General features: G+C 48.1%; 1 protein-coding gene across 7 annotated transcripts in view; it reads right to left on the bottom strand.

The window, feature by feature from the left end:
• Positions 1-12,383, bottom strand: part of fcho2 (FCH and mu domain containing endocytic adaptor 2) — a 312,930-nt gene that overhangs the window by 261,083 nt on the left and 39,464 nt on the right. The gene's annotated exons all lie outside the window — the stretch shown is intronic.

Genomic DNA, 12,383 nt, shown 5'->3' with positions numbered 1-12,383 from the left:
GGGGCCGATTAAGGACCAAAAAGGAGACCCAAGCATGGAGGCAGAGGGACTAAACGAGTACTTTGCATCTGTCTTCACCAAGGTAGAAGATGCTGCCAAAGTCATAGTGAAAGGAGGTGGTAGTGGAGATACTGGATGAGATAAAAATTGATAGAGGAGGTACTAGAAAAGCTTAAAGTTGATTAAGTCACCAGGACCGGATGGGATGCATCCTAGGATGCTGAGGGACGTTAAGGAGGAAATCATGGAGGTACTGGCCATAATCTTCCAATCCTCCTTAGATACTGGGGTGGTGCCAAAGGACTGGAGAATTTCAAATGTTACGCCCTTGTTCAAAATAGGGTGCAAGGATAAACCCAGCAACTACAGGCCAATCAGTTTAACCTCAGTAGTGGGGAAGCTATTAGAAATGATAATCAGGGACAAAGTTAACAGTCACTTGGACAAGTGTGCATTCATTAAAGGAAAGCCAGCACGAATTTGTTAAAGGCAAATCGGGTTTAACTAACTTGATTGAGTTTTCTGATGAGGTAACGGAGAGGGTTGATGAGGGTAATACAGTTGACGTAGTGTACATGGACTTCAAAAAGGCGTTCGACAAAGTGCCACATAATAGGCGTGCCAGCAAAGTTGAAGCCCACGGAATAAAAGGGACAGTGGCAGCATGGATACCAATTGGCTAAGTGACAGGAAACAGAGAGTAGTGGTGAACGGTTGTTTTTCAGACTGGAGGAAGGTATACAGTGCTGTCCCCCAGGGGTCAGTACTAGGACCACTGCTTTTCTTGATCTATATTAATGATGTGGACTTGGGAGTACAGGGTACAATTTCAAAATTTGCAGATATAAACAAAACTTGGAAGTATAGTGAACAGTGAGGAGGATAGTGATCGACTTCAAGAAGACAAAGACAGGCTGGTGAAATGGGCGAACACGTGGCAGATAAAATTTAACGCAGAACAGTGCGGAGTGATACATTTTAGTAGGAAGAACGAGGAGAGGCAATATAAACGAAAGTGCACAATCCTAAAGGGGGTACAGTAACGGTGAGACCTGAGGATATATGTGCACAAAGCGTTGAAGATGGCAGGGCAGGTTGAGAAAGCAGTTAAAAAAAAGCATACAGAATACTGAGCTTCATAAATAGAGGCATGGGGGGGATTTTAATTCAGGTGCGGGATGGTGTTGTGTTATCCGAATTTCGTGTTTCCCACACGAATCTAAATGGATGTGGGAAATTGATGCAATTTTAACTGAATTGGCCAATTGATTTCCAACGTGTGGGAAGCCTTTGCAAATGGGTTTTTCATGACTGAAAGTCCCCTCCGATGATGTCATCATTGCTGCTGCATTTAAGGTCCACAGCAAGCCTTGCTTCTTCTGCAGACTGCCAAGCTTCTTGACTGCAGTGTGAGGGAGCTGCAGCAAATATGACAAGCGGGAGGGCCAGATCAGCTCCTCACTTTGACGAGGTGGCACTGCAGGCATTAGTGGATGGGGCTAGGGCCAACAGGGAGGTGCTCTTCCCTTCATGGGAGGAAGAGGCCTCCCACTCAGGCCAAGGCTGTGTGGATGCAGGTGGCTGAGGAGGTCAACTCCTTGGGAGTCAACCGCAGAACCGGGATACAGTGCAGGAAAAGATTTCATGACCTTCAGTGCACTGGAAAAGTGAGTATGAATTTCCCATCACCCTCAATCTGATCCCCATTGCCTTTCCTCACCAGCACTCCGCTTTAGCAATCTCTTCCTCCACATCCTACTTGACACCGACATCCATGCACCCTTACCCATTCCCTCTCTCTCTATGCTCACATTCACATAACTATTCGACCATGCAGCCCTCACACTCCCCATCACTCTGATGCTTTGAACACAACTGACAACACAGGGAGGGCCCTTGGTCTTGCAACCTCACTCCATCTTTGTCTCCTTCTAAGTATCTATGCTATGCAATCTCTACACTCGCTCCTTCATTCTCACTCAACCTCCACTTGTCTCCCTCATTGCAGGAAGAGAGAGCTCACAACAAAAGAGCGCGAGCCAGGATAGGAGGAGGGCCACCCTCAATAGCCCACCTGACCCCCTGGGGAGGAGGCCGTCCTGGAAATTATGGGAATAGAGGATGATTCACACGTGGGGGACGGACAGACGGGTGTAACACAGCAAGCTGGTGACAGAAAAGTTTCCCATCTCTCTCTTTGACATTGCATGAGTCGCTGATAATAATTGTGAAGCTGTAACAGATGGACTTCTGAGCATCTGCAAAAAGCTATGTGCATGTAGCCTTTGCATCACATCTCTCCCCCACAGGACCATCACAAGCATCCGTCCCCCCCTAGCCAGGAAGAAGAGGCTGAGCAGCCAGACTCCTCAGAGGAAGCTGCAACCTCTGAGGGCGCAGCGTCAGCAGAATTCAGCGCACCCAGCACCAGCGCAGACACTCACACCTCGGTGGGACTGTCAGGACATAGAGTAGAGTTGTCACCTGGTGTATCACAGCTCACAAGTGAGCATCAGCAGATTGTGGAGACAGGGACAGCAGTGAAGAGTCCTAGTCGGAGGGTGCAGGACTCTGCCAGCTCGGCTCAGCAGCATGTCAACCCTCTGCCTCTGGATCCATCCATAAGATCAGAGGTGATGGAACTCCAGGCACAGATGCAGGAGTCTCTGGCAGGTTTTGTCTCTAGGGTCGCTGCGAGTGTGGAGCGAATGGAGGCGTCCACAGCGAACATGAGCAGAGCCTTTGTGGAGTCATTGGCGCATGAACGCATCACCACGGAAAGGATGGCTACCTCCGTGGAAAGGATTGCTACCTCCATGGTAAGGCTGGCTACCGTAGAGGAGAGGATGGCTATGGTAGAGGAGAGGATGGCTACGGCCATGGAGGAGCTTAGTCGCCAGGGTATGGAAAACATGGTCATTGTTCAGAATAGAATGACATCTCTTGAGGAGCGATGGGCATCTATTGAACAGAGAAACCAGACCTTCATGGAAGTCCTTCTGAGTAGGACTGCCATTACAGGTACGGGTCCCCATGGCCCTCCTGATGTGCAGCAAGGTGCTCTCCAGCCACTTGCAGGCGCTGAAGGGGACCTGACCCATGAGAGGGAGGTTGGTGGCAGACCTCAAGGAAGTGGGGGCTCCTCTCCAAGCGCTCACACTTCCATACCAATGCAGAGCCCTCGGTCAGAGCCCCACCGGAGTCCACACCCAAGTGAGATAGACGTCTCAACCCCTGCACAGCCGCAGGAGCAGCAGACTGTTGACGAGCCCTCACAGGTTCGCAACCCCAGAGGACGCCCACCAAAGGTGTTGAGGCAGGAGCAGCAGGAAAGTGAGCAAGGGGCCTCCACATCTGCTGAAGCCACAGGGGAGGCACCACGTAGGAGCACGCATAAGAGGAAAATTCTGCACAAATAGTCACAAGTGTAGTCACTTGGGTGCAATTTTGTGTTTAGTGTAAAAATGCCATCACGTTGTTATTGAACATAAAAATTCTGATGGCAAATGTTGCAGTTGTGGCATCTGTCATTTCGCTATTGGGACTTCCACATTGAGGCCTTAGGAATACTTGCAACTGTCAGTATGGTGGTCAGAGTGCTAGGAATCCTCTGGTTCTTGGCCATTGTCAAAGCTCTGGTAAGAAGCAGCGAGGCAAAAGTGTTTGATTGACTAGGCTAAGCCAATCTGGCCAGGATGAGTGCGTTCCTTGCATCCCGGGCAGCAATGTTCTCACGTAGCAATGTTCTCGCGTAATGCTGCCGCTGGTTGATGGGCCTCTGCAGGATGTTCGTTTTCGCACTCCTCACATATCCTCCTCAGATGAGGAAGAGGAGGAGGAGGCACTTGGTCCTCAGGAATCTGCAAGCCACGACCCTGTGCCATGTTGTGAAGTGCACAGCAAACCACGACGATTCTGGAGACCCTGGCTGCTGAGTACTGTAGGGTTCCACCTGATCTATCCAGGCATCTGAAGCGCATCTTCAGCAAACCGATGGTTTGCTCGATTATGGCTCTGGTGGAAATGTGGCTGGAGTTGTAGCGCTCCTCAGCTTAGTTGGCTGGCCTCCTCAACGGCGTCATTAGCCACGTCCTCCGGGGATAGCCCTTGTCTCCCAGTAGCCATCCGTTAAGTTGGTCTAGCGGACTGAATAGTGGAGGCACACTAGACTGGCGCAGTATGAAGGAGTCATGGCAACTGCCAGGGTACATGGCATAAACATGCAAAATTTCCTTCTTGTGGTCACATACCAGCTGAACATTGAGAGAGTGGAAGCCCTTGCGGTTGACAAAAATACCTGGATTGCGATGGGGTGCAGTCAACGACGCCCTGCACCCTTGGAAAGCCTGCCAGATTAGCTAATCTAACCGCTCGCGCCGTGACACTTGCTCGATCCTTGGTGAAATGGATGTGATTGTGCGCGAGGGCAAAGAGGGCATCGGTTACTTGCGTGATGCAAGTGTGTGCGGCCGCCTGGGAGATGCCGCTGATCCCTGGAATGAGCCCGAAGCAAAAAACTTGATTGCTGTGGTGACTTTGATGGCCACTGGTATTGCTTGTCCACCTGGTCCTCTGGGCAGCAGGTCTTGCTGTAGCATTGCGCAGATGTCAGTCACTACCTCTCACAAAAATCAGAGCCGCCTTTGGCACTGCTGCTCAGACATGTTGAGGTAGCTGACCCTGCGTCTGTAGACCCTGTTTGGAGGGTATCTCCTGCGCCGACGGGCTTCCATGTGCTGGCCCCTTCTGGCCTGTGCAGCTTCAGGTGGTTGAGCAGCAGCCTGGTGCTCCTGCTGTTGTTCCTGGTTCTGCTGCTGCCACGGCTGGTGCTCAAGCTCCTCTAATGCCCAGATGGGAAGGAAATAAATGGCTCCCATGCTTCTGGTATATGCCTCCGTTGAGGAAGTGCTGAGTGAAGGTGGCGAGAGGGGTTTCCCAGGAGGTCACACTGGAGATGGGTGTGAGGCTCCAACCTTCCACAGGTTTGGTTAAGCCTTCTAAAAGTTGCCCCAGACCTGAGACTACTAAGTCCTGCCACCTGCAAATCATGGCTGATCAAATCTCCTCTTTAATGGTTGACCTGCCGTTGATAGTCAGCAATCCAATAGTGCTCCCGCCAGGTTTCACATTCGTGATTCCCACCAGGCGTGTTTCATGTGGGAAAACGGGTTAAATTCACAAGGGCCTTTCAAAATAGGATTATAGAGGCCATTTAGTGGTTAAGGGCCTTAACGACCAGTCCCGCCTGTTGGATGCGGGACGGAGTCGGGACCATCAGACACAACCGAGTTAAAATTGCTCGGAGTCGGGAACCAGGCGGGGGAGGGGGGGGTTCCCGCCCACCAGTTTTTGCGATTTTAATCTCCCGCACGCCTCCAAGCCCAATGAAAATCGAGGCCGAGTACAAAAGCAAGGAAGTTATGATGAACTTTTATAAAACACTGGTTTGGCCTCAACTGGAGTATTGTGTCCAATTCTGGGCACCACACTTTAGGAAGGATGTGAAGCCTTAGAGAGGGTGCAGAAAAGATTTACAAGAATGATTCCAGGGATGAGGGACTTCATTTACGTGGACAGACTAGGGTCGTTTTCCTTAGAGCAGAGAAGGTTGAGAGGAGATTTGATAGAGGTATTCAAAATCATGAGGGGTCTAGACAGAGTAGATAGAGAGAAACTGTTCCCATTGGCAGAAGGGCCAAGAACCAGAGGACACAGATTTAAGGTGATTGGCAAAAGAGCCAAAGGCGACATGAAGAAAAACTTTTTTATGCAGCAAGTGGTTAGGATCTGGAATACACTGCCTAAAAGGGTGGTGGAGGCAGAGTCAATTGTAGCTTTCAAAAGGGGATTGGATAAGTATCTGAAGGAAAAAAATTTGCAGGGCTACGGGAAAAGGGCGGGGGAGTGGGACTAGCTAAAGTGCTCTTGCAGAGAGCCGGCACGGGCTCCATGGGCTGAATGGCCTCCTTCTGTGCTGTAACCATTCTATGATTCTAAATATCTGCAGGTGTAATGACAGATACACTTTTTTTTTTTACTAGTAATCTCATTTTAAATGTCCTCCGAAACACCACACTAAAAAAAATTACTAGCTCCAAGCAACACGAGAAACGCTCGTCTCCCCCCTTTCCTTTCTCTTGTAAGAAACTAGATCAGATAACTGTAAACTAACTTTATGTGTAAAGTATAGTTTGTAGACTAACCATTCAGGAGCAACATTTAAATGTGCAAGATATGGCTGTCAACAGAGAGACCGATGTGGAACCTATATATTCAAATCTAAACACACATCCCTTTGTTAAAACTATTCGGTTACATGAAAATCACTGCCACTTTCTCTCATACAGTGGAGTTGATATATCGAAGTTCGAGGGAAATGGGGGGGGGGGGGAACTTTGATATATCAAAGCTTCTGTTCCTGGTACAGTCCCACACTCCTGCTGCTGTCTCACTCTCCGGATGTTATATTTAGTTGTGCTGTGTTTAAAACTAATCGGATTCTGCTACTATATATTTTATGTTAGTGCCCTGCATTATCCAGTCTACTATCCTGCTCTACACTCTGGGTCAGAACAGTCAGCGCAATTCTTATCTATGTTACTGGGTTATCACCCTGAATTTAGTTAGCTCACTCGCACTGAAGGGGAAACACTGAGACCGGTCATTTGTTATGCTGCTGAGCCTACCCAATTCAAACAAAAACTTAGTGACATAGTCCTGAGTAGCACTGATGTAAATTGGAGAAAGAAGGGATGAAGGCCAGATTGGACAGCAATGCAGGAGGTACCACAAATGTTGTGGCCTAGACTAATGGTCCGGAGACATGAGTTCAAATCCCAGCACGGCAGCTGGGGAATTTAAATTCAGTTAATTAAATAAATCTGGAAATGTGACCATGACCATAAAAATACTGGTTCACTAATGTCCTTTAGGAAAGGAAATCTGCCGTCCTGGTCTGGCCTATATGTAATTCCAGAATCACAGCAATGTGGTTGAATTTTAACTGCCTAGCAAGCCACTCAGTTGTACCAAACCATTACAAAGAAGTACACCAGGAATAAAATCAAGAACCAAGAAATTATAATGGAAATAAGGAAATGGCAGAGAAATTAAACAAATACTTTGTGTCTGTCTTCACGGAAGACGCAAAAAACTTCCCGGAAAGTGGAAAAACCAAGGCTCTAGTGACAATGAGGAACTGAAAGAAATTAGAATTAGTAAAAAAATAGTACTGGAGAAATTAATGGGACTGAAAGCCGATAAATCCCCTGGACCCGATGACCTACATCCTAGGGTTTTGAAAGAGGTGCCTATAGAGATAGTGGATGCATTGGTTGTCATTTTACAAAATTCCATAGATTCTAGAACGGTTCCCGCGGATTGGAAGGTAGCAAATGTAACCCCACTGTTTAAGAAAGGAAGGAAGAGAGAAAACAGGGAACTACAGACCAGTTAGCCTGGCATCAGTAGTAGGGAAAATGCTAGAATCTATTATTAAGGATGTGATAACAGGGCACTTAGAAAATAATAATAGGATTGGGCAGAGACAACACAGATTTATGAAAGGGAAATCGTGTTTGACAAATCTGTTTTGAGGTTGTAACTAGCAAAATAGATAAGGGGGAACCAGTGGATGTGGTGTATTTGGATTTTCAGAAGGCATTCGATAAGGTGCCACACAAGAGGTTATTAAACAAAATTAGGGCTCATGGGATTGGGGGCAATATACTAGCATGGATTGAGGATTGGTTAACGGACAGAAAAGAGAGAGTAGGAATAAACAGGTCATTTTCAGGTTGGCAGGGTACTGCAAGGATCAGTGCTTGGGCCTCAGCTATTCACAATCTAGATCAATGATTTGGATGAGGGGATCAAATGTAATACAGGTTGAGCGTCCCAAATCCAGGGTTCCGGAATCCGGAATGCTCCGGAATCCGGGGCAATTGGTAGCAGGGGTCCAGAATCCGTAAAATATCTGGAATCCGGACACCCTGGGGGAGGATTACCAAAAACCGGAAATAGCACAACCTGGGTCCAGGCATTTCCGGACTAGGCACGTGTTTCTGATGTTCGAAGTCCGGAAATATCGCAACCTGGGCTCGGGCGTTTCCGGACTTCGGCCATCAGAAACACGTTCCAAAGTCCGGAAAACCCCAAAAACCAGCTTGGCCTCGGTCCCGAGGTTGCCAGATTCGGGACGCTCAACCTGTATATCCAAGTTTGCCGACAATATAAAGCTGGATGGGAATGTAAGTTGTGAGGAGGATGCAAGGAGGCTTCAAGGGGATATAGACAGACTAAGTGACTGGGCAAGAACATGGCAAATGGAATATAATGTGGAGAAATGTGAAGTTATCCACTTTGGTAGGAAAAATAGAAAAGCAGAGTATTTTTTAAATGGTGAGATTGGGAAATGTTGGTGTTCAGAGGGACCTGGGTGTCCTTGTACACGAATCACTGAAAGTTAACATGCAGATACCATTTGCTTTCCTAATTGCTTGCTGTATGTTGGCCTTTATTACAAGAGGATTTGAGTACAAGAGTAAAGACATCTTACTGCAATTATATAGGGCCCTGGCGTGACCACACCTGGAGTATTGTGTACAGTTTTGGTCTCCTTACCTAAGGAAGGATGTACTTGCCATAGAGGGAGTGCAACGAAGGTTAACCAGACTAGTTTCTGGGATGGGGGGATTGTCCTATGAGGAGAGATTGAGTAGACGAGGCCTATATTCTCTGGAGTTTAGAAGAATGAGAGGTTATCTCATTGAAACATACAAAATTCTTACAGGGCTTGACAGGGTAGATGCAGGGAGGATGTTTCCCATGGCCGGGGAGTCTAGAACGAGGGGTCACAGTCTCAGAAAAAGGGATTGGCCATTTAGGACTGAGATGAGGAGAAATTTCTTCACTCAGAGGGTGGTGAATCTTTGGAATTCTCTACCCCAGAGGGCTGTGGATGCTCAGTCATTGAGTATATTCAAGACAGAGATCGATAGATTTTTGAATATTATGGGAATCAAGGGATATGGGGATAGTGCAGGAAAGTGGAAAGGAGGTAGATCATCAGCCATGATCTTATTGAATGGCGGAGCAGGCTCGAAGGGCCAAATGGCCTACTCCTGCTCCTATTTCTTATGTTCTTATGTAAAACTAGATGGACCACCCGTCATCGACTTAGGCACCAGACACGACAAAGGTACACTCAACCGAGTCAACCCTGAAAATTGTCCTCACCAACATCTGGGGACTTGTGCCAAAATTGGGAGAGCTGTCCCACACACTAGTCAAGCAACAGCCTGGCATTGTCCTACTCACAGAATCATACCTTTCAGCCAACATAAGGTCAGAAATGGGGATGTTCATTGATGACTGCACAGTGTTCAGCACCATTCACAACTCCTCAGATAATAAAGCAGTCCATGCCTGCATGCAACAAGACCTGGACGACGTTCAGACTAGGGCTAAGTGGCAGGTAACATTCGTGCCACAGAAGTGCCAGGCAATGACTATCTCCAACAACCACCTCCCCTTGACATTCAACAGCATTACCATCGCCGAATCCCCTACCATCAACATCCTGGGGGGTCACCATTGACCAGAAACTTAACTGGACCAGCTACATAAATACTGTGGCAACAAGAGCACGTCAGAGGCTAGGTATTCTGCAGCGAGTATCTCACCTGCTGACTACCCAAAGCCTTTGCACCATCTACAAGGCACAAGTAAGGAGTGTGATGGAATACTCTCCACTTGCCTGGATGAGTGCAGCTCCAACAACACTCAAGAAGCTCGACACTGTAGTGTATGTACCTTTAAGAGAGAACTACTTTTACAGCTCCTGTATACTGTAGTACCGGCAGTGACCACACCTGTATATAAGCCTTAAGCATGCCTCTGTACCCCAGTCTTGAGACTACCCTACTCCAGTAAATGCCTGTTGATTGTTAAGTTACAGCATCCGTGTGGTTATTGAAAAACATCCTACTCTCAGAATCACGGATCTAACAGTGGCGACGAGTGTCGATTCGAATCTACCTGCAACTCTGCATTTCCCTTCGAGGATTCGCTCCGGAGGGCGGTGGAAGAAAGTCGAGGCCAAAAGCACGGGCGTCGACCACGAGCAACCGCCCAGTCGTCCGGCAGAGAGTGAACATCGCAGGGGAGGCTGTGGCGAGCCGGGCTTGGTTCCCCAGCCACGACGATCAGCAACAGACTGACGACAGGTACAGCGCAGACCCTTCCCGGACAGCGGCGGCTGGAGCCGACCGACGGCGGAGAAAAAGCCGAGCAGCGTCGACGGGATAAGATAGAGGGTGAAGCGCACAGGGCGCAGCCGGGGGTTGAAAACCGAGCGGCGTCGAGGAAAAACAAAACGGAGAGAGGGTAAAGCAGCAGCCAGTTCAGGACCGAGCGGTGGAAACAGGAAAGGCGCACAGAAAGAGAAAAAAAAAAAAACGCGCATAGCACAGCCAGGGCTCAAGGGCTGAACAGTGTCCGCGGGGAGAAGAAGGGAGAGCGCAGGAGACGCCATTGGAGAAGAAGAAGGAAGAGCGCGGGAGACACCATTTTTAGAAGCCGCAGCGGAGAAGAAGGGCGAGCGCGGGAAGGAAGGAAAGCGCAGGAGACGCCATTTTGTGCCAGCGGAGAAGAAGGGGCAGCGTGGGAGACTCCATTTTTGACAGTTAAATCACACCCAGGGGTGCCGAAGAGTGGCAGTATCTCTACGTTCGACAATGAAGTCGAAGATTGGGCGACATATGTGGAACGTATTGAGGTGTACTGCAGGGCGAATGAAGTGCCAGATGCTAGGAAAGCACTGGTTTTGTTAAATTCCATGGGTGCAAAAACTTATGGGTTACTGCGAAACCTAATAACCCCAGAGAAGCCTGTGAACAAGAATTTCGAAAGCAAAGTAGAAATCCTACAGGGCCACTTAAACCCCACACCGCTGCTGATAGCAGAACGATTTAAGTTCCATAAAAGGAACCAACACAAAGACGAAAGCAATGCTGAGTACCTAACGGAACTGCGCAAGCTATCGAAACACTGCCAGTTTGGAGTGGGACTAGCAGATACGTTAAGGGACAAGTTTGTGTGTGGGCTGCAAAGTGAAGGAACCCAGAAACGGCTTCTATCAGAAAAGGATCTTACGCTGGATAAGGCTTTCAGTATGGCAGTATCACACGAAGCAGCCGCAAGGGGCGCTGCAGAGATACAACGGAGACCGCAAGAATATGGCACCAATGAAATGTCCTATGGAACAGGGAAGTGCTATCGCTGCGGCAGAACAACACATGACCAGAAGGATTGTTGGTTCAAGGACCAAGTGTGCAGACAGTGTGGAAAAGCCGGACACACAGCAAGAGTCTGCAGGTCTGGGAAGAAAACCAACAGTAAGAAATCTCCACAGGAGAAGTACAAAAAGGTACACCAGGTGATGGACAGTAGTTCAGACGAACAGAAAAGTGACACAGACTCCGGAAGCAAGGAGCTGGGTTGTCTGAAACTACATAAGGTAACCAAAATGGAGGATCACCAGACTATCTGGGTTACACTCAAGATAGACAGAGTCCAAGTGAAAATGGAATTGGACACAGGATCAGCCCTAACAGTCATAAACCAAAGGGACTACAAGCGGCTATTTTCACATATACCCTTGAAAGCTACAGAGATTGTCTTGAAGACGTACACGGGGCAAAAAGTCTACCCCAAAGGAAAAATAAGGGTGAAAGTGATATATAAAGGCCAGGAAATACCTAAAATGGATATATATGTATTGCCAGATGGAGGAGCACCACTGCTAGGACGTGAATGGATCCGGAAGATACAATTAGATTGGCATTCCATACAGACACTGAAGGTTGAGGCCAAAAAGGATGACGACGTCACACCTGGATGACTGTCAAAAATGCTAACTGACGCAAGTGTTCCAGGAGGGACTCGGAACACTAAAAGGCATAACAGCAACGATTAAAATAGAGGAAAATGCAAGCCCAAAGTTTCTTAAGGCCAGACCAGTGCCTTATGCGATCAGACCAACTGTCGAAGCAGAGCTGGAAGGGTTGGAACGTTCAGGAGTACTGTCCAAAGTAGACTGGAGCGAGTGGGCTACACCCATCGTTCCTGTAATGAAGAGGCCGTTGAGTAATACGCCTGGGGAACCAAAGAAGGTCCACATCTGTGGGGATTTTAAGGTGACAGTGAACCCAGTCCTTCACACGGTACAATATCCGCTTCCACGAATTGAGGATATTTTCGCCTCGCCATCTGGAGGTAAACGCTTCACCAAAATTGATCTAGCCCAGGCGTACTTGCAAATGGAGGTAGAAGAAGCCTCAAAACAATACCATACGATTAACACTCATAAAGGTCTTTATCAA

This window comes from Somniosus microcephalus, chromosome 1 (genome assembly GCF_052327205.1).
Source record: "Somniosus microcephalus isolate GS21.2 chromosome 1, FLI_Smic_1.0, whole genome shotgun sequence".
In the NCBI taxonomy this organism is placed as follows: Eukaryota; Metazoa; Chordata; class Chondrichthyes; order Squaliformes; family Somniosidae; genus Somniosus; species Somniosus microcephalus.
The sequence above is the reverse complement of the archived record's forward strand: the minus strand, read 5'-3'. Positions and strand labels throughout refer to the sequence as shown.